The 16,008-nt window shown below is 45.9% G+C and overlaps 23 non-coding genes and 41 pseudogenes across 23 annotated transcripts; all 64 read left to right on the plus strand.

Moving 5' to 3' along the window:
- The first annotated feature begins 10 nt into the window (after positions 1 to 10).
- LOC132864832 (5S ribosomal RNA) lies at positions 11 to 129 on the plus strand (annotated as a pseudogene).
- Positions 130 to 260: 131 nt separating this feature from the next.
- Positions 261 to 379, plus strand: LOC132865077 (5S ribosomal RNA; annotated as a pseudogene).
- Positions 380 to 510: 131 nt separating this feature from the next.
- On the plus strand, positions 511 to 629 carry LOC132865614 (5S ribosomal RNA; annotated as a pseudogene).
- Positions 630 to 765: 136 nt separating this feature from the next.
- On the plus strand, positions 766 to 884 carry LOC132865061 (5S ribosomal RNA; annotated as a pseudogene).
- Positions 885 to 1,020: 136 nt separating this feature from the next.
- LOC132865222 (5S ribosomal RNA) lies at positions 1,021 to 1,139 on the plus strand. Its single transcript, XR_009650384.1, has one exon. It is a non-coding gene; the product is annotated as a 5S ribosomal RNA (ribosomal RNA).
- Positions 1,140 to 1,270: 131 nt separating this feature from the next.
- Positions 1,271 to 1,389, plus strand: LOC132865008 (5S ribosomal RNA; annotated as a pseudogene).
- Positions 1,390 to 1,525: 136 nt separating this feature from the next.
- Positions 1,526 to 1,644, plus strand: LOC132864995 (5S ribosomal RNA; annotated as a pseudogene).
- Positions 1,645 to 1,780: 136 nt separating this feature from the next.
- On the plus strand, positions 1,781 to 1,899 carry LOC132864834 (5S ribosomal RNA; annotated as a pseudogene).
- A 131-nt stretch (positions 1,900 to 2,030) lies between these two features.
- On the plus strand, positions 2,031 to 2,149 carry LOC132864821 (5S ribosomal RNA). Its single transcript, XR_009650255.1, has one exon. It is a non-coding gene; the product is annotated as a 5S ribosomal RNA (ribosomal RNA).
- Positions 2,150 to 2,280: 131 nt separating this feature from the next.
- Positions 2,281 to 2,399, plus strand: LOC132865446 (5S ribosomal RNA; annotated as a pseudogene).
- A 131-nt stretch (positions 2,400 to 2,530) lies between these two features.
- LOC132864833 (5S ribosomal RNA) lies at positions 2,531 to 2,649 on the plus strand. Its single transcript, XR_009650256.1, has one exon. It is a non-coding gene; the product is annotated as a 5S ribosomal RNA (ribosomal RNA).
- A 131-nt stretch (positions 2,650 to 2,780) lies between these two features.
- Positions 2,781 to 2,899, plus strand: LOC132864845 (5S ribosomal RNA). The gene has a single exon (XR_009650257.1). It is a non-coding gene; the product is annotated as a 5S ribosomal RNA (ribosomal RNA).
- A 131-nt stretch (positions 2,900 to 3,030) lies between these two features.
- LOC132864857 (5S ribosomal RNA) lies at positions 3,031 to 3,149 on the plus strand. The gene has a single exon (XR_009650258.1). It is a non-coding gene; the product is annotated as a 5S ribosomal RNA (ribosomal RNA).
- A 131-nt stretch (positions 3,150 to 3,280) lies between these two features.
- LOC132864869 (5S ribosomal RNA) lies at positions 3,281 to 3,399 on the plus strand. Its single transcript, XR_009650259.1, has one exon. It is a non-coding gene; the product is annotated as a 5S ribosomal RNA (ribosomal RNA).
- A 141-nt stretch (positions 3,400 to 3,540) lies between these two features.
- LOC132865447 (5S ribosomal RNA) lies at positions 3,541 to 3,659 on the plus strand (annotated as a pseudogene).
- A 131-nt stretch (positions 3,660 to 3,790) lies between these two features.
- On the plus strand, positions 3,791 to 3,909 carry LOC132864835 (5S ribosomal RNA; annotated as a pseudogene).
- Positions 3,910 to 4,040: 131 nt separating this feature from the next.
- Positions 4,041 to 4,159, plus strand: LOC132865079 (5S ribosomal RNA; annotated as a pseudogene).
- A 126-nt stretch (positions 4,160 to 4,285) lies between these two features.
- On the plus strand, positions 4,286 to 4,404 carry LOC132865280 (5S ribosomal RNA). Its single transcript, XR_009650436.1, has one exon. It is a non-coding gene; the product is annotated as a 5S ribosomal RNA (ribosomal RNA).
- A 126-nt stretch (positions 4,405 to 4,530) lies between these two features.
- LOC132864935 (5S ribosomal RNA) lies at positions 4,531 to 4,649 on the plus strand (annotated as a pseudogene).
- Positions 4,650 to 4,780: 131 nt separating this feature from the next.
- LOC132864836 (5S ribosomal RNA) lies at positions 4,781 to 4,899 on the plus strand (annotated as a pseudogene).
- Positions 4,900 to 5,030: 131 nt separating this feature from the next.
- LOC132864883 (5S ribosomal RNA) lies at positions 5,031 to 5,149 on the plus strand. Its single transcript, XR_009650261.1, has one exon. It is a non-coding gene; the product is annotated as a 5S ribosomal RNA (ribosomal RNA).
- A 131-nt stretch (positions 5,150 to 5,280) lies between these two features.
- On the plus strand, positions 5,281 to 5,399 carry LOC132865448 (5S ribosomal RNA; annotated as a pseudogene).
- A 131-nt stretch (positions 5,400 to 5,530) lies between these two features.
- On the plus strand, positions 5,531 to 5,649 carry LOC132864895 (5S ribosomal RNA). Its single transcript, XR_009650262.1, has one exon. It is a non-coding gene; the product is annotated as a 5S ribosomal RNA (ribosomal RNA).
- A 131-nt stretch (positions 5,650 to 5,780) lies between these two features.
- On the plus strand, positions 5,781 to 5,899 carry LOC132865247 (5S ribosomal RNA). The gene has a single exon (XR_009650406.1). It is a non-coding gene; the product is annotated as a 5S ribosomal RNA (ribosomal RNA).
- Positions 5,900 to 6,030: 131 nt separating this feature from the next.
- Positions 6,031 to 6,149, plus strand: LOC132864907 (5S ribosomal RNA). The gene has a single exon (XR_009650263.1). It is a non-coding gene; the product is annotated as a 5S ribosomal RNA (ribosomal RNA).
- A 131-nt stretch (positions 6,150 to 6,280) lies between these two features.
- On the plus strand, positions 6,281 to 6,399 carry LOC132864919 (5S ribosomal RNA). The gene has a single exon (XR_009650264.1). It is a non-coding gene; the product is annotated as a 5S ribosomal RNA (ribosomal RNA).
- Positions 6,400 to 6,545: 146 nt separating this feature from the next.
- LOC132865450 (5S ribosomal RNA) lies at positions 6,546 to 6,664 on the plus strand (annotated as a pseudogene).
- Positions 6,665 to 6,795: 131 nt separating this feature from the next.
- LOC132864838 (5S ribosomal RNA) lies at positions 6,796 to 6,914 on the plus strand (annotated as a pseudogene).
- Positions 6,915 to 7,045: 131 nt separating this feature from the next.
- Positions 7,046 to 7,164, plus strand: LOC132865081 (5S ribosomal RNA; annotated as a pseudogene).
- A 126-nt stretch (positions 7,165 to 7,290) lies between these two features.
- On the plus strand, positions 7,291 to 7,409 carry LOC132865281 (5S ribosomal RNA). Its single transcript, XR_009650437.1, has one exon. It is a non-coding gene; the product is annotated as a 5S ribosomal RNA (ribosomal RNA).
- A 126-nt stretch (positions 7,410 to 7,535) lies between these two features.
- Positions 7,536 to 7,654, plus strand: LOC132864937 (5S ribosomal RNA; annotated as a pseudogene).
- Positions 7,655 to 7,785: 131 nt separating this feature from the next.
- LOC132864839 (5S ribosomal RNA) lies at positions 7,786 to 7,904 on the plus strand (annotated as a pseudogene).
- A 131-nt stretch (positions 7,905 to 8,035) lies between these two features.
- On the plus strand, positions 8,036 to 8,154 carry LOC132864931 (5S ribosomal RNA). Its single transcript, XR_009650265.1, has one exon. It is a non-coding gene; the product is annotated as a 5S ribosomal RNA (ribosomal RNA).
- Positions 8,155 to 8,285: 131 nt separating this feature from the next.
- Positions 8,286 to 8,404, plus strand: LOC132864997 (5S ribosomal RNA; annotated as a pseudogene).
- Positions 8,405 to 8,535: 131 nt separating this feature from the next.
- Positions 8,536 to 8,654, plus strand: LOC132864983 (5S ribosomal RNA; annotated as a pseudogene).
- Positions 8,655 to 8,785: 131 nt separating this feature from the next.
- On the plus strand, positions 8,786 to 8,904 carry LOC132864943 (5S ribosomal RNA). The gene has a single exon (XR_009650266.1). It is a non-coding gene; the product is annotated as a 5S ribosomal RNA (ribosomal RNA).
- A 131-nt stretch (positions 8,905 to 9,035) lies between these two features.
- On the plus strand, positions 9,036 to 9,154 carry LOC132865451 (5S ribosomal RNA; annotated as a pseudogene).
- Positions 9,155 to 9,290: 136 nt separating this feature from the next.
- LOC132865332 (5S ribosomal RNA) lies at positions 9,291 to 9,409 on the plus strand. Its single transcript, XR_009650484.1, has one exon. It is a non-coding gene; the product is annotated as a 5S ribosomal RNA (ribosomal RNA).
- Positions 9,410 to 9,540: 131 nt separating this feature from the next.
- On the plus strand, positions 9,541 to 9,659 carry LOC132864840 (5S ribosomal RNA; annotated as a pseudogene).
- Positions 9,660 to 9,790: 131 nt separating this feature from the next.
- On the plus strand, positions 9,791 to 9,909 carry LOC132864955 (5S ribosomal RNA). The gene has a single exon (XR_009650267.1). It is a non-coding gene; the product is annotated as a 5S ribosomal RNA (ribosomal RNA).
- Positions 9,910 to 10,040: 131 nt separating this feature from the next.
- Positions 10,041 to 10,159, plus strand: LOC132865452 (5S ribosomal RNA; annotated as a pseudogene).
- A 136-nt stretch (positions 10,160 to 10,295) lies between these two features.
- Positions 10,296 to 10,414, plus strand: LOC132865012 (5S ribosomal RNA; annotated as a pseudogene).
- A 131-nt stretch (positions 10,415 to 10,545) lies between these two features.
- On the plus strand, positions 10,546 to 10,664 carry LOC132865453 (5S ribosomal RNA; annotated as a pseudogene).
- Positions 10,665 to 10,800: 136 nt separating this feature from the next.
- Positions 10,801 to 10,919, plus strand: LOC132864967 (5S ribosomal RNA). Its single transcript, XR_009650268.1, has one exon. It is a non-coding gene; the product is annotated as a 5S ribosomal RNA (ribosomal RNA).
- A 131-nt stretch (positions 10,920 to 11,050) lies between these two features.
- LOC132865455 (5S ribosomal RNA) lies at positions 11,051 to 11,169 on the plus strand (annotated as a pseudogene).
- Positions 11,170 to 11,305: 136 nt separating this feature from the next.
- LOC132865456 (5S ribosomal RNA) lies at positions 11,306 to 11,424 on the plus strand (annotated as a pseudogene).
- Positions 11,425 to 11,555: 131 nt separating this feature from the next.
- On the plus strand, positions 11,556 to 11,674 carry LOC132864979 (5S ribosomal RNA). The gene has a single exon (XR_009650269.1). It is a non-coding gene; the product is annotated as a 5S ribosomal RNA (ribosomal RNA).
- A 131-nt stretch (positions 11,675 to 11,805) lies between these two features.
- Positions 11,806 to 11,924, plus strand: LOC132865457 (5S ribosomal RNA; annotated as a pseudogene).
- A 136-nt stretch (positions 11,925 to 12,060) lies between these two features.
- Positions 12,061 to 12,179, plus strand: LOC132864978 (5S ribosomal RNA; annotated as a pseudogene).
- Positions 12,180 to 12,310: 131 nt separating this feature from the next.
- Positions 12,311 to 12,429, plus strand: LOC132865458 (5S ribosomal RNA; annotated as a pseudogene).
- Positions 12,430 to 12,560: 131 nt separating this feature from the next.
- On the plus strand, positions 12,561 to 12,679 carry LOC132864841 (5S ribosomal RNA; annotated as a pseudogene).
- A 131-nt stretch (positions 12,680 to 12,810) lies between these two features.
- On the plus strand, positions 12,811 to 12,929 carry LOC132864992 (5S ribosomal RNA). The gene has a single exon (XR_009650270.1). It is a non-coding gene; the product is annotated as a 5S ribosomal RNA (ribosomal RNA).
- A 136-nt stretch (positions 12,930 to 13,065) lies between these two features.
- LOC132865459 (5S ribosomal RNA) lies at positions 13,066 to 13,184 on the plus strand (annotated as a pseudogene).
- A 131-nt stretch (positions 13,185 to 13,315) lies between these two features.
- Positions 13,316 to 13,434, plus strand: LOC132865619 (5S ribosomal RNA; annotated as a pseudogene).
- A 131-nt stretch (positions 13,435 to 13,565) lies between these two features.
- LOC132865005 (5S ribosomal RNA) lies at positions 13,566 to 13,684 on the plus strand. The gene has a single exon (XR_009650272.1). It is a non-coding gene; the product is annotated as a 5S ribosomal RNA (ribosomal RNA).
- Positions 13,685 to 13,815: 131 nt separating this feature from the next.
- On the plus strand, positions 13,816 to 13,934 carry LOC132864842 (5S ribosomal RNA; annotated as a pseudogene).
- Positions 13,935 to 14,070: 136 nt separating this feature from the next.
- Positions 14,071 to 14,189, plus strand: LOC132865017 (5S ribosomal RNA). The gene has a single exon (XR_009650273.1). It is a non-coding gene; the product is annotated as a 5S ribosomal RNA (ribosomal RNA).
- A 136-nt stretch (positions 14,190 to 14,325) lies between these two features.
- LOC132865014 (5S ribosomal RNA) lies at positions 14,326 to 14,444 on the plus strand (annotated as a pseudogene).
- A 136-nt stretch (positions 14,445 to 14,580) lies between these two features.
- Positions 14,581 to 14,699, plus strand: LOC132865460 (5S ribosomal RNA; annotated as a pseudogene).
- A 131-nt stretch (positions 14,700 to 14,830) lies between these two features.
- LOC132864843 (5S ribosomal RNA) lies at positions 14,831 to 14,949 on the plus strand (annotated as a pseudogene).
- Positions 14,950 to 15,080: 131 nt separating this feature from the next.
- Positions 15,081 to 15,199, plus strand: LOC132865314 (5S ribosomal RNA). The gene has a single exon (XR_009650467.1). It is a non-coding gene; the product is annotated as a 5S ribosomal RNA (ribosomal RNA).
- A 131-nt stretch (positions 15,200 to 15,330) lies between these two features.
- Positions 15,331 to 15,449, plus strand: LOC132865462 (5S ribosomal RNA; annotated as a pseudogene).
- A 136-nt stretch (positions 15,450 to 15,585) lies between these two features.
- LOC132865463 (5S ribosomal RNA) lies at positions 15,586 to 15,704 on the plus strand (annotated as a pseudogene).
- Positions 15,705 to 15,830: 126 nt separating this feature from the next.
- LOC132864938 (5S ribosomal RNA) lies at positions 15,831 to 15,949 on the plus strand (annotated as a pseudogene).
- The last annotated feature ends 59 nt before the right edge of the window (positions 15,950 to 16,008 follow it).

The following is a 16,008-nucleotide window of genomic DNA, read 5'->3' on the forward strand; positions in this document are numbered from 1 at the left end:
ACTAACTGTCGCTTACGGCCAAACCACTCTGACAACGCCTGATCCTGTCTGATCTCAGAAGCTAAACAGGGTTGGGCCTGGTTAGTACTTGAGTGGGAGACTGCCTCGGAATACCAGGTACTGTAAGCATTTTATTTTGTCTTCTTGCAGAAATGTGTTTGAGTTTTCCTTCTGTGAATTTTCCTTCTGGTCGCAAGGCAAGGCAAGGCAAGGTACACATTTCGCAAGGTAAGAAAACCGCACATTTCCAACTAACTGTCACTTACGGCCAAACCACTCTGACAACGCCTGATCCCGTCTGATCTCAGAAGCTAAACAGGGTTGTGCCTGGTTAGTACTTGAGTGGAAGACTGCCTCGGAATACCAGGTACTGTAGGCATTTTATTTTGTCTTCTTGCAGAAATGTGTTTGAATTTTCTTTCTGTGAATTTTCCTTCTGGTCGCAAGGCAAGGCAAGGCAAGGCACACATTTCGCAAGGTAAGAAAACCGCACATTTCCAACTAACTGTCGCTTACGGCCAAACCACTCTGACAACGCCTGATCCTGTCTGATCTCAGAAGCTAAACAGGGTTGGGCCTGGTTAGTACTTGAGTGGGAGACTGCCTAGGAATACCAGGTACTGTAAGCATTTTATTTTGTCTTCTTGCAGAAATGTGTTTGAATTTTCCTTCTGTGAATTTTCCTTCTGGTCGCAAGGCAAGGCAAGGCAAGGCAAGGCACACATTTCGCAAGGTAAGAAAACCGCACATTTCCAACTAACTGTCGCGTACGGCCAAACCACTCTGACAACGCCTGATCCTGTCTGATCTCCGAAGCTAAACAGGGTTGGGCCTGGTTAGTACTTGAGTGGGAGACTGCCTAGGAATACCAGGTACTGTAAGCATTTTATTTTGTCTTCTTGCAGAAATGTGTTTGAATTTTCTTTCTGTGAATTTTCCTTCTGGTCGCAAGGCAAGGCAAGGCAAGGCAAGGCACACATTTCGCAAGGTAAGAAAACCGCACATTTCCAACTAACTGTCGCTTACAGCCAAACCACTCTGACAACGCCTGATCCCGTCTGATCTCAGAAGCTAAACAGGGTTGGGCCTGGTTAGTACTTGAGTGGGAGACTGCCTAGGAATACCAGGTACTGTAAGCATTTTATTTTGTCTTCTTGCAGAAATGTGTTTGAATTTTCCTTCTGTGAATTTTCCTTCTGGTCGCAAGGCAAGGCAAGGCAAGGCACACATTTCGCAAGGTAAGAAAACCGCACATTTCCAGCTAATTGTCGCTTACGGACAAACCACTCTGACAACGCCTGATCCCGTCTGATCTCAGAAGCTAAACCGGGTTGGGCTTGGTTAGTACTTGAGTGGGAGACTGCCTAGGAATACCAGGTACTGTAAGCATTTTATTTTGTCTTCTTGCAGAAATGTGTTTGAATTTTCCTTCTGTGAATTTTCCTTCTGGTCGCAAGGCAAGGCAAGGCAAGGCAAGGCACACATTTCGCAAGGTAAGAAAACCGCACATTTCCAGCTTATTGTCGCTTACGGCCAAACCACTCTGACAACGCCTGATCCCGTCTGATCTCAGAAGCTAAACCGGGTTGGGCCTGGTTAGTACTTGAGTGGGAGACTGCCTAGGAATACCAGGTACTGTTAGCATTTTATTTTGTCTTCTTGCAGAAATGTGTTTGAATTTTCCTTCTGTGAATTTTCCTTCTGGTCGCAAGGCAAGGCAAGGCAAGGCAAGGCAAACATTTCGCAAGGTAAGAAAACCGCACATTTCCAACTAACTGTCGCTTACGGCCAAACCACTCTGACAACGCCTGATCCTGTCTGATCTCAGAAGCTAAACAGGGTTGGGCCTGGTTAGTACTTGAGTGGGAGACTGCCTCGGAATACCAGGTACTGTAAGCATTTTATTTTGTCTTCTTGCAGAAATGTGTTTGAGTTTTCCTTCTGTGAATTTTCCTTCTGGTCGCAAGGCAAGGCAAGGCAAGGTACACATTTCGCAAGGTAAGAAAACCGCACATTTCCAACTAACTGTCGCTTACGGCCAAACCACTCTGACAACGCCTGATCCCGTCTGATCTCAGAAGCTAAACAGGGTTGGGCCTGGTTAGTACTTGAGTGGGAGACTGCCTAGGAATACCAGGTACTGTAAGCATTTTATTTTGTCTTCTTGCAGAAATGTGTTTGAATTTTCCTTCTGTGAATTTTCCTTCTGGTCGCAAGGCAAGGCAAGGCAAGGCACACATTTCGCAAGGTAAGAAAACCGCACATTTCCAGCTAATTGTCGCTTACGGCCAAACCACTCTGACAACGCCTGATCCCGTCTGATCTCAGAAGCTAAACCGGGTTGGGCCTGGTTAGTACTTGAGTGGGAGACTGCCTAGGAATACCAGGTACTGTAAGCATTTTATTTTGTCTTCTTGCAGAAATGTGTTTGAATTTTCCTTCTGTGAATTTTCCTTCTGGTCGCAAGGCAAGGCAAGGCAAGGTACACATTTCGCAAGGTAAGAAAACCGCACATTTCCAACTAACTGTCGCTTACGGCCAAACCACTCTGACAACGCCTGATCCCGTCTGATCTCAGAAGCTAAACAGGGTTGGGCCTGGTTAGTACTTGAGTGGGAGACTGCCTAGGAATACCAGGTACTGTAAGCATTTTATTTTGTCTTCTTGCAGAAATGTGTTTGAATTTTCCTTCTGTGAATTTTCCTTCTGGTCGCAAGGCAAGGCAAGGCAAGGCAAACATTTCGCAAGGTAAGAAAACCGCACATTTCCAACTAACTGTCGCTTACGGCCAAACCACTCTGACAACGCCTGATCCCGTCTGATCTCAGAAGCTAAACAGGGTTGGGCCTGGTTAGTACTTGAGTGGGAGACTGCCTAGGAATACCAGGTACTGTAAGCATTTTATTTTGTCTTCTTGCAGAAATGTGTTTGAGTTTTCCTTCTGTGAATTTTCCTTCTGGTCGCAAGGCAAGGCAAGGCAAGGTACACATTTCGCAAGGTAAGAAAACCGCACATTTCCAACTAACTGTCGCTTACGGCCAAACCACTCTGACAACGCCTGATCCCGTCTGATCTCAGAAGCTAAACAGGGTTGGGCCTGGTTAGTACTTGAGTGGGAGACTGCCTAGGAATACCAGGTACTGTAAGCATTTTATTTTGTCTTCTTGCAGAAATGTGTTTGAATTTTCCTTCTGTGAATTTTCCTTCTGGTCGCAAGGCAAGGCAAGGCAAGGCACACATTTCGCAAGGTAAGAAAACCGCACATTTCCAGCTAATTGTCGCTTACGGCCAAACCACTCTGACAACGCCTGATCCCGTCTGATCTCAGAAGCTAAACAGGGTTGGGCCTGGTTAGTACTTGAGTGGGAGACTGCCTAGGAATACCAGGTACTGTAAGCATTTTATTTTGTATTCTTGCAGAAATGTGTTTGAATTTTCCTTCTGTGAATTTTCCTTCTGGTCGCAAGGCAAGGCAAGGCAAGGCAAGGCAAGGCACACATTTCGCAAGGTAAGAAAACCGCACATTTCCAGCTAATTGTCGCTTACGGCCAAACCACTCTGACAACGCCTGATCCCGTCTGATCTCAGAAGCTAAACCGGGTTGGGCCTGGTTAGTACTTGAGTGGGAGACTGCCTAGGAATACCAGGTACTGTAAGCATTTTATTTTGTATTCTTGCAGAAATGTGTTTGAATTTTCCTTCTGTGAATTTTCCTTCTGGTCGCAAGGCAAGGCAAGGCAAGGCAAACATTTCGCAAGGTAAGAAAACCGCACATTTCCAACTAACTGTCGCTTACGGCCAAACCACTCTGACAACGCCTGATCCTGTCTGATCTCAGAAGCTAAACAGGGTTGGGCCTGGTTAGTACTTGAGTGGGAGACTGCCTCGGAATACCAGGTACTGTAAGCATTTTATTTTGTCTTCTTGCAGAAATGTGTTTGAGTTTTCCTTCTGTGAATTTTCCTTCTGGTCGCAAGGCAAGGCAAGGCAAGGTACACATTTCGCAAGGTAAGAAAACCGCACATTTCCAACTAACTGTCACTTACGGCCAAACCACTCTGACAACGCCTGATCCCGTCTGATCTCAGAAGCTAAACAGGGTTGTGCCTGGTTAGTACTTGAGTGGAAGACTGCCTCGGAATACCAGGTACTGTAGGCATTTTATTTTGTCTTCTTGCAGAAATGTGTTTGAGTTTTCCTTCTGTGAATTTTCCTTCTGGTCACAAGGCAAGGCAAGGCACACATTTCGCAAGGTAAGAAAACCGCACATTTCCTACTAACTGTTGCTTATGGCCAAACCACTCTGACAACGCCTGATCCCGTCTGATCTCAGAAGCTAAACAGGGTTGGGCCTGGTTAGTACTTGAGTGGGAGACTGCCTAGGAATACCAGGTACTGTAAGCATTTTATTTTGTCTTCTTGCAGAAATGTGTTTGAATTTTCCTTCTGTGAATTTTCCTTCTGGTCGCAAGGCAAGGCAAGGCACACATTTCGCAAGGTAAGAAAACCGCACATTTCCAACTAACTGTCGCTTACGGCCAAACCACTCTGACAACGCCTGATCCCGTCTGATCTCAGAAGCTAAACCGGGTTGGGCCTGGTTAGTACTTGATTGGGAGACTGCCTAGGAATACCAGGTACTGTAAGCATTTTATTTTGTCTTCTTGCAGAAATGTGTTTGAATTTTCCTTCTGTGAATTTTCCTTCTGGTCGCAAGGCAAGGCAAGGCAAGGCAAACATTTCGCAAGGTAAGAAAACCGCACATTTCCAACTAACTGTCGCTTACGGCCAAACCACTCTGACAACGCCTGATCCTGTCTGATCTCAGAAGCTAAACAGGGTTGGGCCTGGTTAGTACTTGAGTGGGAGACTGCCTCGGAATACCAGGTACTGTAAGCATTTTATTTTGTCTTCTTGCAGAAATGTGTTTGAGTTTTCCTTCTGTGAATTTTCCTTCTGGTCGCAAGGCAAGGCAAGGCAAGGTACACATTTCGCAAGGTAAGAAAACCGCACATTTCCAACTAACTGTCGCTTACGGCCAAACCACTCTGACAACGCCTGATCCCGTCTGATCTCAGAAGCTAAACAGGGTTGGGCCTGGTTAGTACTTGAGTGGGAGACTGCCTAGGAATACCAGGTACTGTAAGCATTTTATTTTGTCTTCTTGCAGAAATGTGTTTGAATTTTCCTTCTGTGAATTTTCCTTCTGGTCGCAAGGCAAGGCAAGGCAAGGCACACATTTCGCAAGGTAAGAAAACCGCACATTTCCAGCTAATTGTCGCTTACGGCCAAACCACTCTGACAACGCCTGATCCCGTCTGATCTCAGAAGCTAAACCGGGTTGGGCCTGGTTAGTACTTGAGTGGGAGACTGCCTAGGAATACCAGGTACTGTAAGCATTTTATTTTGTCTTCTTGCAGAAATGTGTTTGAATTTTCCTTCTGTGAATTTTCCTTCTGGTCGCAAGGCAAGGCAAGGCAAGGTACACATTTCGCAAGGTAAGAAAACCGCACATTTCCAACTAACTGTCGCTTACGGCCAAACCACTCTGACAACGCCTGATCCCGTCTGATCTCAGAAGCTAAACAGGGTTGGGCCTGGTTAGTACTTGAGTGGGAGACTGCCTAGGAATACCAGGTACTGTAAGCATTTTATTTTGTCTTCTTGCAGAAATGTGTTTGAATTTTCCTTCTGTGAATTTTCCTTCTGGTCGCAAGGCAAGGCAAGGCAAGGCAAACATTTCGCAAGGTAAGAAAACCGCACATTTCCAACTAACTGTCGCTTACGGCCAAACCACTCTGACAACGCCTGATCCCGTCTGATCTCAGAAGCTAAACAGGGTTGGGCCTGGTTAGTACTTGAGTGGGAGACTGCCTCGGAATACCAGGTACTGTAAGCATTTTATTTTGTCTTCTTGCAGAAATGTGTTTGAGTTTTCCTTCTGTGAATTTTCCTTCTGGTCGCAAGGCAAGGCAAGGCAAGGTACACATTTCGCAAGGTAAGAAAACCGCACATTTCCAACTAACTGTCGCTTACGGCCAAACCACTCTGACAACGCCTGATCCCGTCTGATCTCAGAAGCTAAACAGGGTTGGGCCTGGTTAGTACTTGAGTGGGAGACTGCCTAGGAATACCAGGTACTGTAAGCATTTTATTTTGTCTTCTTGCAGAAATGTGTTTGAATTTTCCTTCTGTGAATTTTCCTTCTGGTCGCAAGGCAAGGCAAGGCAAGGCACACATTTCGCAAGGTAAGAAAACCGCACATTTCCAGCTAATTGTCGCTTACGGCCAAACCACTCTGACAACGCCTGATCCCGTCTGATCTCAGAAGCTAAACAGGGTTGGGCCTGGTTAGTACTTGAGTGGGAGACTGCCTAGGAATACCAGGTACTGTAAGCATTTTATTTTGTATTCTTGCAGAAATGTGTTTGAATTTTCCTTCTGTGAATTTTCCTTCTGGTCGCAAGGCAAGGCAAGGCAAGGCAAGGCAAGGCAAGGCACACATTTCGCAAGGTAAGAAAACCGCACATTTCCAGCTAATTGTCGCTTACGGCCAAACCACTCTGACAACGCCTGATCCCGTCTGATCTCAGAAGCTAAACCGGGTTGGGCCTGGTTAGTACTTGAGTGGGAGACTGCCTAGGAATACCAGGTACTGTAAGCATTTTATTTTGTATTCTTGCAGAAATGTGTTTGAATTTTCCTTCTGTGAATTTTCCTTCTGGTCGCAAGGCAAGGCAAGGCAAGGCAAACATTTCGCAAGGTAAGAAAACCGCACATTTCCAACTAACTGTCGCTTACGGCCAAACCACTCTGACAACGCCTGATCCTGTCTGATCTCAGAAGCTAAACAGGGTTGGGCCTGGTTAGTACTTGAGTGGGAGACTGCCTCGGAATACCAGGTACTGTAAGCATTTTATTTTGTCTTCTTGCAGAAATGTGTTTGAGTTTTCCTTCTGTGAATTTTCCTTCTGGTCGCAAGGCAAGGCAAGGCAAGGTACACATTTCGCAAGGTAAGAAAACCGCACATTTCCAACTAACTGTCACTTACGGCCAAACCACTCTGACAACGCCTGATCCCGTCTGATCTCAGAAGCTAAACAGGGTTGTGCCTGGTTAGTACTTGAGTGGAAGACTGCCTCGGAATACCAGGTACTGTAGGCATTTTATTTTGTCTTCTTGCAGAAATGTGTTTGAGTTTTCCTTCTGTGAATTTTCCTTCTGGTCACAAGGCAAGGCAAGGCACACATTTCGCAAGGTAAGAAAACCGCACATTTCCTACTAACTGTTGCTTATGGCCAAACCACTCTGACAACGCCTGATCCCGTCTGATCTCAGAAGCTAAACAGGGTTGGGCCTGGTTAGTACTTGAGTGGGAGACTGCCTAGGAATACCAGGTACTGTAAGCATTTTATTTTGTCTTCTTGCAGAAATGTGTTTGAATTTTCCTTCTGTGAATTTTCCTTCTGGTCGCAAGGCAAGGCAAGGCACACATTTCGCAAGGTAAGAAAACCGCACATTTCCAACTAACTGTCGCTTACGGCCAAACCACTCTGACAACGCCTGATCCCGTCTGATCTCAGAAGCTAAACCGGGTTGGGCCTGGTTAGTACTTGATTGGGAGACTGCCTAGGAATACCAGGTACTGTAAGCATTTTATTTTGTCTTCTTGCAGAAATGTGTTTGAATTTTCCTTCTGTGAATTTTCCTTCTGGTCGCAAGGCAAGGCAAGGCAAGGCAAACATTTCGCAAGGTAAGAAAACCGCACATTTCCAACTAACTGTCGCTTACGGCCAAACCACTCTGACAACGCCTGATCCTGTCTGATCTCAGAAGCTAAACAGGGTTGGGCCTGGTTAGTACTTGAGTGGGAGACTGCCTCGGAATACCAGGTACTGTAAGCATTTTATTTTGTCTTCTTGCAGAAATGTGTTTGAGTTTTCCTTCTGTGAATTTTCCTTCTGGTCGCAAGGCAAGGCAAGGCAAGGTACACATTTCGCAAGGTAAGAAAACCGCACATTTCCAACTAACTGTCGCTTACGGCCAAACCACTCTGACAACGCCTGATCCCGTCTGATCTCAGAAGCTAAACAGGGTTGGGCCTGGTTAGTACTTGAGTGGGAGACTGCCTAGGAATACCAGGTACTGTAAGCATTTTATTTTGTCTTCTTGCAGAAATGTGTTTGAATTTTCCTTCTGTGAATTTTCCTTCTGGTCGCAAGGCAAGGCAAGGCAAGGCACACATTTCGCAAGGTAAGAAAACCGCACATTTCCAGCTAATTGTCGCTTACGGCCAAACCACTCTGACAACGCCTGATCCCGTCTGATCTCAGAAGCTAAACCGGGTTGGGCCTGGTTAGTACTTGAGTGGGAGACTGCCTAGGAATACCAGGAACTGTAAGCATTTTATTTTGTATTCTTGCAGAAATGTGTTTGAATTTTCCTTCTGTGAATTTTCCTTCTGGTCGCAAGGCAAGGCAAGGCAAGGCAAACATTTCGCAAGGTAAGAAAACCGCACATTTCCAACTAACTGTCGCTTACGGCCAAACCACTCTGACAACGCCTGATCCTGTCTGATCTCAGAAGCTAAACAGGGTTGGGCCTGGTTAGTACTTGAGTGGGAGACTGCCTTGGAATGCCAGGTACTGTAAGCATTTTATTTTGTCTTCTTGCAGAAATGTGTTTGAGTTTTCCTTCTGTGAATTTTCCTTCTGGTCGCAAGGCAAGGCAAGGCAAGGTACACATTTCGCAAGGTAAGAAAACCGCACATTTCCAACTAACTGTCGCTTACGGCCAAACCACTCTGACAACGCCTGATCCCGTCTGATCTCAGAAGCTAAACAGGGTTGGGCCTGGTTAGTACTTGAGTGGGAGACTGCCTAGGAATACCAGGTACTGTAAGCATTTTATTTTGTCTTCTTGCAGAAATGTGTTTGAATTTTCCTTCTGTGAATTTTCCTTCTGGTCGCAAGGCAAGGCAAGGCAAGGCACACATTTCGCAAGGTAAGAAAACCGCACATTTCCAGCTAATTGTCGCTTACGGCCAAACCACTCTGACAACGCCTGATCCCGTCTGATCTCAGAAGCTAAACCGGGTTGGGCCTGGTTAGTACTTGAGTGGGAGACTGCCTAGGAATACCAGGTACTGTAAGCATTTTATTTTGTCTTCTTGCAGAAATGTGTTTGAATTTTCCTTCTGTGAATTTTCCTTCTGGTCGCAAGGCAAGGCAAGGCAAGGCAAGGCACACATTTCGCAAGGTAAGAAAACCGCACATTTCCAGCTAATTGTCGCTTACGGCCAAACCACTCTGACAACGCCTGATCCCGTCTGATCTCAGAAGCTAAACTGGGTTGGGCCTGGTTAGTACTTGAGTGGGAGACTGCCTAGGAATACCAGGTACTGTAAGCATTTTATTTTGTATTCTTGCAGAAATGTGTTTGAATTTTCCTTCTGTGAATTTTCCTTCTGGTCGCAAGGCAAGGCAAGGCAAGGCAAACATTTCGCAAGGTAAGAAAACCGCACATTTCCAACTAACTGTCGCTTACGGCCAAACCACTCTGACAACGCCTGATCCTGTCTGATCTCAGAAGCTAAACAGGGTTGGGCCTGGTTAGTACTTGAGTGGGAGACTGCCTCGGAATACCAGGTACTGTAAGCATTTTATTTTGTCTTCTTGCAGAAATGTGTTTGAGTTTTCCTTCTGTGAATTTTCCTTCTGGTCGCAAGGCAAGGCAAGGCAAGGTACACATTTCGCAAGGTAAGAAAACCGCACATTTCCAACTAACTGTCGCTTACGGCCAAACCACTCTGACAACGCCTGATCCCGTCTGATCTCAGAAGCTAAACAGGGTTGGGCCTGGTTAGTACTTGAGTGGGAGACTGCCTAGGAATACCAGGTACTGTAAGCATTTTATTTTGTCTTCTTGCAGAAATGTGTTTGAATTTTCCTTCTGTGAATTTTCCTTCTGGTCGCAAGGCAAGGCAAGGCAAGGCACACATTTCGCAAGGTAAGAAAACCGCACATTTCCAGCTAATTGTCGCTTACGGCCAAACCACTCTGACAACGCCTGATCCCGTCTGATCTCAGAAGCTAAACCGGGTTGGGCCTGGTTAGTACTTGAGTGGGAGACTGCCTAGGAATACCAGGTACTGTAAGCATTTTATTTTGTCTTCTTGCAGAAATGTGTTTGAATTTTCCTTCTGTGAATTTTCCTTCTGGTCGCAAGGCAAGGCAAGGCAAGGCAAGGCACACATTTCGCAAGGTAAGAAAACCGCACATTTCCAGCTAATTGTCGCTTACGGCCAAACCACTCTGACAACGCCTGATCCTGTCTGATCTCAGAAGCTAAACCGGGTTGGGCCTGGTTAGTACTTGAGTGGGAGACTGCCTAGGAATACCAGGTACTGTAAGCATTTTATTTTGTCTTCTTGCAGAAATGTGTTTGAATTTTCCTTCTGTGAATTTTCCTTCTGGTCGCAAGGCAAGGCAAGGCAAGGCACACATTTCGCAAGGTAAGAAAACCGCACATTTCCAGCTAATTGTCGCTTACGGCCAAACCACTCTGACAACGCCTGATCCCGTCTGATCTCAGAAGCTAAACCGGGTTGGGCCTGGTTAGTACTTGAGTGGGAGACTGCCTAGGAATACCAGGTACTGTAAGCATTTTATTTTGTATTCTTGCAGAAATGTGTTTGAATTTTCCTTCTGTGAATTTTCCTTCTGGTCGCAAGGCAAGGCAAGGCAAGGCAAGGCAAACATTTCGCAAGGTAAGAAAACCGCACATTTCCAACTAACTGTCGCTTACGGCCAAACCACTCTGACAACGCCTGATCCCGTCTGATCTCAGAAGCTAAACAGGGTTGGGCCTGGTTAGTACTTGAGTGGGAGACTGCCTAGGAATACCAGGTACTGTAAGCATTTTATTTTGTCTTCTTGCAGAAATGTGTTTGAATTTTCCTTCTGTGAATTTTCCTTCTGGTCGCAAGGCAAGGCAAGGCAAGGCACACATTTCGCAAGGTAAGAAAACCGCACATTTCCAGCTAATTGTCGCTTACGGCCAAACCACTCTGACAACGCCTGATCCCGTCTGATCTCAGAAGCTAAACCGGGTTGGGCCTGGTTAGTACTTGAGTGGGAGACTGCCTAGGAATACCAGGTACTGTAAGCATTTTATTTTGTCTTCTTGCAGAAATGTGTTTGAATTTTCCTTCTGTGAATTTTCCTTCTGGTCGCAAGGCAAGGCAAGGCAAGGCAAGGCACACATTTCGCAAGGTAAGAAAACCGCACATTTCCAGCTAATTGTCGCTTACGGCCAAACCACTCTGACAACGCCTGATCCCGTCTGATCTCAGAAGCTAAACCGGGTTGGGCCTGGTTAGTACTTGAGTGGGAGACTGCCTAGGAATACCAGGTACTGTAAGCATTTTATTTTGTCTTCTTGCAGAAATGTGTTTGAGTTTTCCTTCTGTGAATTTTCCTTCTGGTCGCAAGGCAAGGCAAGGCAAGGTACACATTTCGCAAGGTAAGAAAACCGCACATTTCCAACTAACTGTCGCTTACGGCCAAACCACTCTGACAACGCCTGATCCCGTCTGATCTCAGAAGCTAAACAGGGTTGGGCCTGGTTAGTACTTGAGTGGGAGACTGCCTAGGAATACCAGGTACTGTAAGCATTTTATTTTGTCTTCTTGCAGAAATGTGTTTGAATTTTCCTTCTGTGAATTTTCCTTCTGGTCGCAAGGCAAGGCAAGGCAAGGCACACATTTCGCAAGGTAAGAAAACCGCACATTTCCAGCTAATTGTCGCTTACGGCCAAACCACTCTGACAACGCCTGATCCCGTCTGATCTCAGAAGCTAAACCGGGTTGGGCCTGGTTAGTACTTGAGTGGGAGACTGCCTAGGAATACCAGGTACTGTAAGCATTTTATTTTGTCTTCTTGCAGAAATGTGTTTGAATTTTCCTTCTGTGAATTTTCCTTCTGGTCGCAAGGCAAGGCAAGGCAAGGCAAGGCACACATTTCGCAAGGTAAGAAAACCGCACATTTCCAGCTAATTGTCGCTTACGGCCAAACCACTCTGACAACGCCTGATCCCGTCTGATCTCAGAAGCTAAACCGGGTTGGGCCTGGTTAGTACTTGAGTGGGAGACTGCCTAGGAATACCAGGTATTGTAAGCATTTTATTTTGTCTTCTTGCAGAAATGTGTTTGAATTTTCCTTCTGTGAATTTTCCTTCTGGTCGCAAGGCAAGGCAAGGCAAGGCACACATTTCGCAAGGTAAGAAAACCGCACATTTCCAGCTAATTGTCGCTTACGGCCAAACCACTCTGACAACGCCTGATCCCGTCTGATCTCAGAAGCTAAACCGGGTTGGGCCTGGTTAGTACTTGAGTGGGAGACTGCCTAGGAATACCAGGTACTGTAAGCATTTTATTTTGTATTCTTGCAGAAATGTGTTTGAATTTTCCTTCTGTGAATTTTCCTTCTGGTCGCAAGGCAAGGCAAGGCAAGGCAAACATTTCGCAAGGTAAGAAAACCGCACATTTCCAACTAACTGTCGCTTACGGCCAAACCACTCTGACAACGCCTGATCCTGTCTGATCTCAGAAGCTAAACAGGGTTGGGCCTGGTTAGTACTTGAGTGGGAGACTGCCTCGGAATACCAGGTACTGTAAGCATTTTATTTTGTCTTCTTGCAGAAATGTGTTTGAGTTTTCCTTCTGTGAATTTTCCTTCTGGTCGCAAGGCAAGGCAAGGCAAGGTACACATTTCGCAAGGTAAGAAAACCGCACATTTCCAACTAACTGTCGCTTACGGCCAAACCACTCTGACAACGCCTGATCCCGTCTGATCTCAGAAGCTAAACAGGGTTGGGCCTGGTTAGTACTTGAGTGGGAGACTGCCTAGGAATACCAGGTACTGTAAGCATTTTATTTTGTCTTCTTGCAGAAATGTGTTTGAATTTTCCTTCTGTGAATTTTCCTTCTGGTCGCAAGGCAAGGCAAGGCAAGGCAAGGCACACATTTCGCAAGGTAAGAAAACCGCACATTTCCAGCTAATTGTCGCTTACGGCCAAACCACTCTGACAACGCCTGATCCCGTCTGATCTCAGAAGCTAAACCGGGTTGGGCCTGGTTAGTACTTGAGTGGGAGACTGCCTAGGAATACCAGGTACTGTAAGCATTTTATTTTGTATTCTTGCAGAAATGTGTTTGAATTTTCCTTCTGTGAATTTTCCTTCTGGTCGCAAGGCAAGGCAAGGCAAGGCAAACATTTCGCAAGGTAAGAAAACCGCACATTTCCAACTAACTGTTGCTTACGGCCAAACCACTCTGACAACGCCTGATCCTGTCTGATCTCAGAAGCTAAACAGGGTTGGGCCTGGTTAGTACTTGAGTGGGAGACTGCCTCGGAATACCAGGTACTGTAAGCTTTTTATTTTGTCTTCTTGCAGAAATGTGTTTGAGTTTTCCTTCTGTGAATTTTCCTTCTGGTCGCAAGGCAAGGCAAGGCAAGGTACACATTTCGCAAGGTAAGAAAACCGCACATTTCCAACTAACTGTCGCTTACGGCCAAACCACTCTGACAACGCCTGATCCCGTCTGATCTCAGAAGCTAAACAGGGTTGGGCCTGGTTAGTACTTGAGTGGGAGACTGCCTAGGAATACCAGGTACTGTAAGCATTTTATTTTGTCTTCTTGCAGAAATGTGTTTGAATTTTCCTTCTGTGAATTTTCCTTCTGGTCGCAAGGCAAGGCAAGGCAAGGCAAACATTTCGCAAGGTAAGAAAACCGCACATTTCCAACTAACTGTCGCTTACGGCCAAACCACTCTGACAACGCCTGATCCTGTCTGATCTCAGAAGCTAAACAGGGTTGGGCCTGGTTAGTACTTGAGTGGGAGACTGCCTCGGAATACCAGGTACTGTAAGCATTTTATTTTGTCTTCTTGCAGAAATGTGTTTGAGTTTTCCTTCTGTGAATTTTCCTTCTGGTCGCAAGGCAAGGCAAGGCAAGGCAAGGTACACATTTCGCAAGGTAAGAAAACCGCACATTTCCAACTAACTGTCGCTTACGGCCAAACCACTCTGACAACGCCTGATCCCGTCTGATCTCAGAAGCTAAACAGGGTTGGGCCTGGTTAGTACTTGAGTGGGAGACTGCCTAGGAATACCAGGTACTGTAAGCATTTTATTTTGTCTTCTTGCAGAAATGTGTTTGAATTTTCCTTCTGTGAATTTTCCTTCTGGTCGCAAGGCAAGGCAAGGCAAGGCAAGGCACACATTTCGCAAGGTAAGAAAACCGCACATTTCCAGCTAATTGTCGCTTACGGCCAAACCACTCTGACAACGCCTGATCCTGTCTGATCTCAGAAGCTAAACCGGGTTGGGCCTGGTTAGTACTTGAGTGGGAGACTGCCTAGGAATACCAGGTACTGTAAGCATTTTATTTTGTCTTCTTGCAGAAATGTGTTTGAATTTTCCTTCTGTGAATTTTCCTTCTGGTCGCAAGGCAAGGCAAGGCAAGGCAAGGCACACATTTCGCAAGGTAAGAAAACCGCACATTTCCAGCTAATTGTCGCTTACGGCCAAACCACTCTGACAACGCCTGATCCCGTCTGATCTCAGAAGCTAAACCGGGTTGGGCCTGGTTAGTACTTGAGTGGGAGACTGCCTAGGAATACCAGGTACTGTAAGCATTTTATTTTGTATTCTTGCAGAAATGTGTTTGAATTTTCCTTCTGTGAATTTTCCTTCTGGTCGCAAGGCAAGGCAAGGCAAGGCAAACATTTCGCAAGGTAAGAAAACCGCACATTTCCAACTAACTGTCGCTTACGGCCAAACCACTCTGACAACGCCTGATCCTGTCTGATCTCAGAAGCTAAACAGGGTTGGGCCTGGTTAGTACTTGAGTGGGAGACTGCCTCGGAATACCAGGTACTGTAAGCATTTTATTTTGTCTTCTTGCAGAAATGTGTTTGAGTTTTCCTTCTGTGAATTTTCCTTCTGGTCGCAAGGCAAGGCAAGGCAAGGTACACATTTCGCAAGGTAAGAAAACCGCACATTTCCAACTAACTGTCGCTTACGGCCAAACCACTCTGACAACGCCTGATCCCGTCTGATCTCAGAAGCTAAACAGGGTGGGGCCTGGTTAGTACTTGAGTGGGAGACTGCCTAGGAATACCAGGTACTGTAAGCATTTTATTTTGTCTTCTTGCAGAAATGTGTTTGAATTTTCCTTCTGTGAATTTTCCTTCTGGTCGCAAGGCAAGGCAAGGCAAGGCACACATTTCGCAAGGTAAGAAAACCGCACATTTCCAGCTAATTGTCGCTTACGGCCAAACCACTCTGACAACGCCTGATCCCGTCTGATCTCAGAAGCTAAACCGGGTTGGGCCTGGTTAGTACTTGAGTGGGAGACTGCCTAGGAATACCAGGTACTGTAAGCATTTTATTTTGTCTTCTTGCAGAAATGTGTTTGAATTTTCCTTCTGTGAATTTTCCTTCTGGTCGCAAGGCAAGGCAAGGCAAGGCAAGGCACACATTTCGCAAGGTAAGAAAACCGCACATTTCCAGCTAATTGTCGCTTACGGCCAAACCACTCTGACAACGCCTGATCCCGTCTGATCTCAGAAGCTAAACCGGGTTGGGCCTGGTTAGTACTTGAGTGGGAGACTGCCTAGGAATACCAGGTACTGTAAGCATTTTATTTTGTCTTCTTGCAGAAATGTGTTTGAATTTTCCTTCTGTGAATTTTCCTTCTGGTCGCAAGGCAAGGCAAGGCACACATTTCGCAAGGTAAGAAAACCGCACATTTCCAACTAACTGTCGCTTACGGCCAAACCACTCTGACAACGCCTGATCCCGTCTGATCTCAGAAGCTAAACCGGGTTGGGCCTGGTTAGTACTTGATTGGGAGACTGCCTAGGAATACCAGGTACTGTAAGCATTTTATTTTGTCTTCTTGCAGAAATGTGTTTGAATTTTCCTTCTGTGAATTTTCCTTCT

Source organism: Neoarius graeffei, chromosome 17 (assembly GCF_027579695.1).
Source record: "Neoarius graeffei isolate fNeoGra1 chromosome 17, fNeoGra1.pri, whole genome shotgun sequence".
NCBI classification, from domain to species: Eukaryota; Metazoa; Chordata; class Actinopteri; order Siluriformes; family Ariidae; genus Neoarius; species Neoarius graeffei.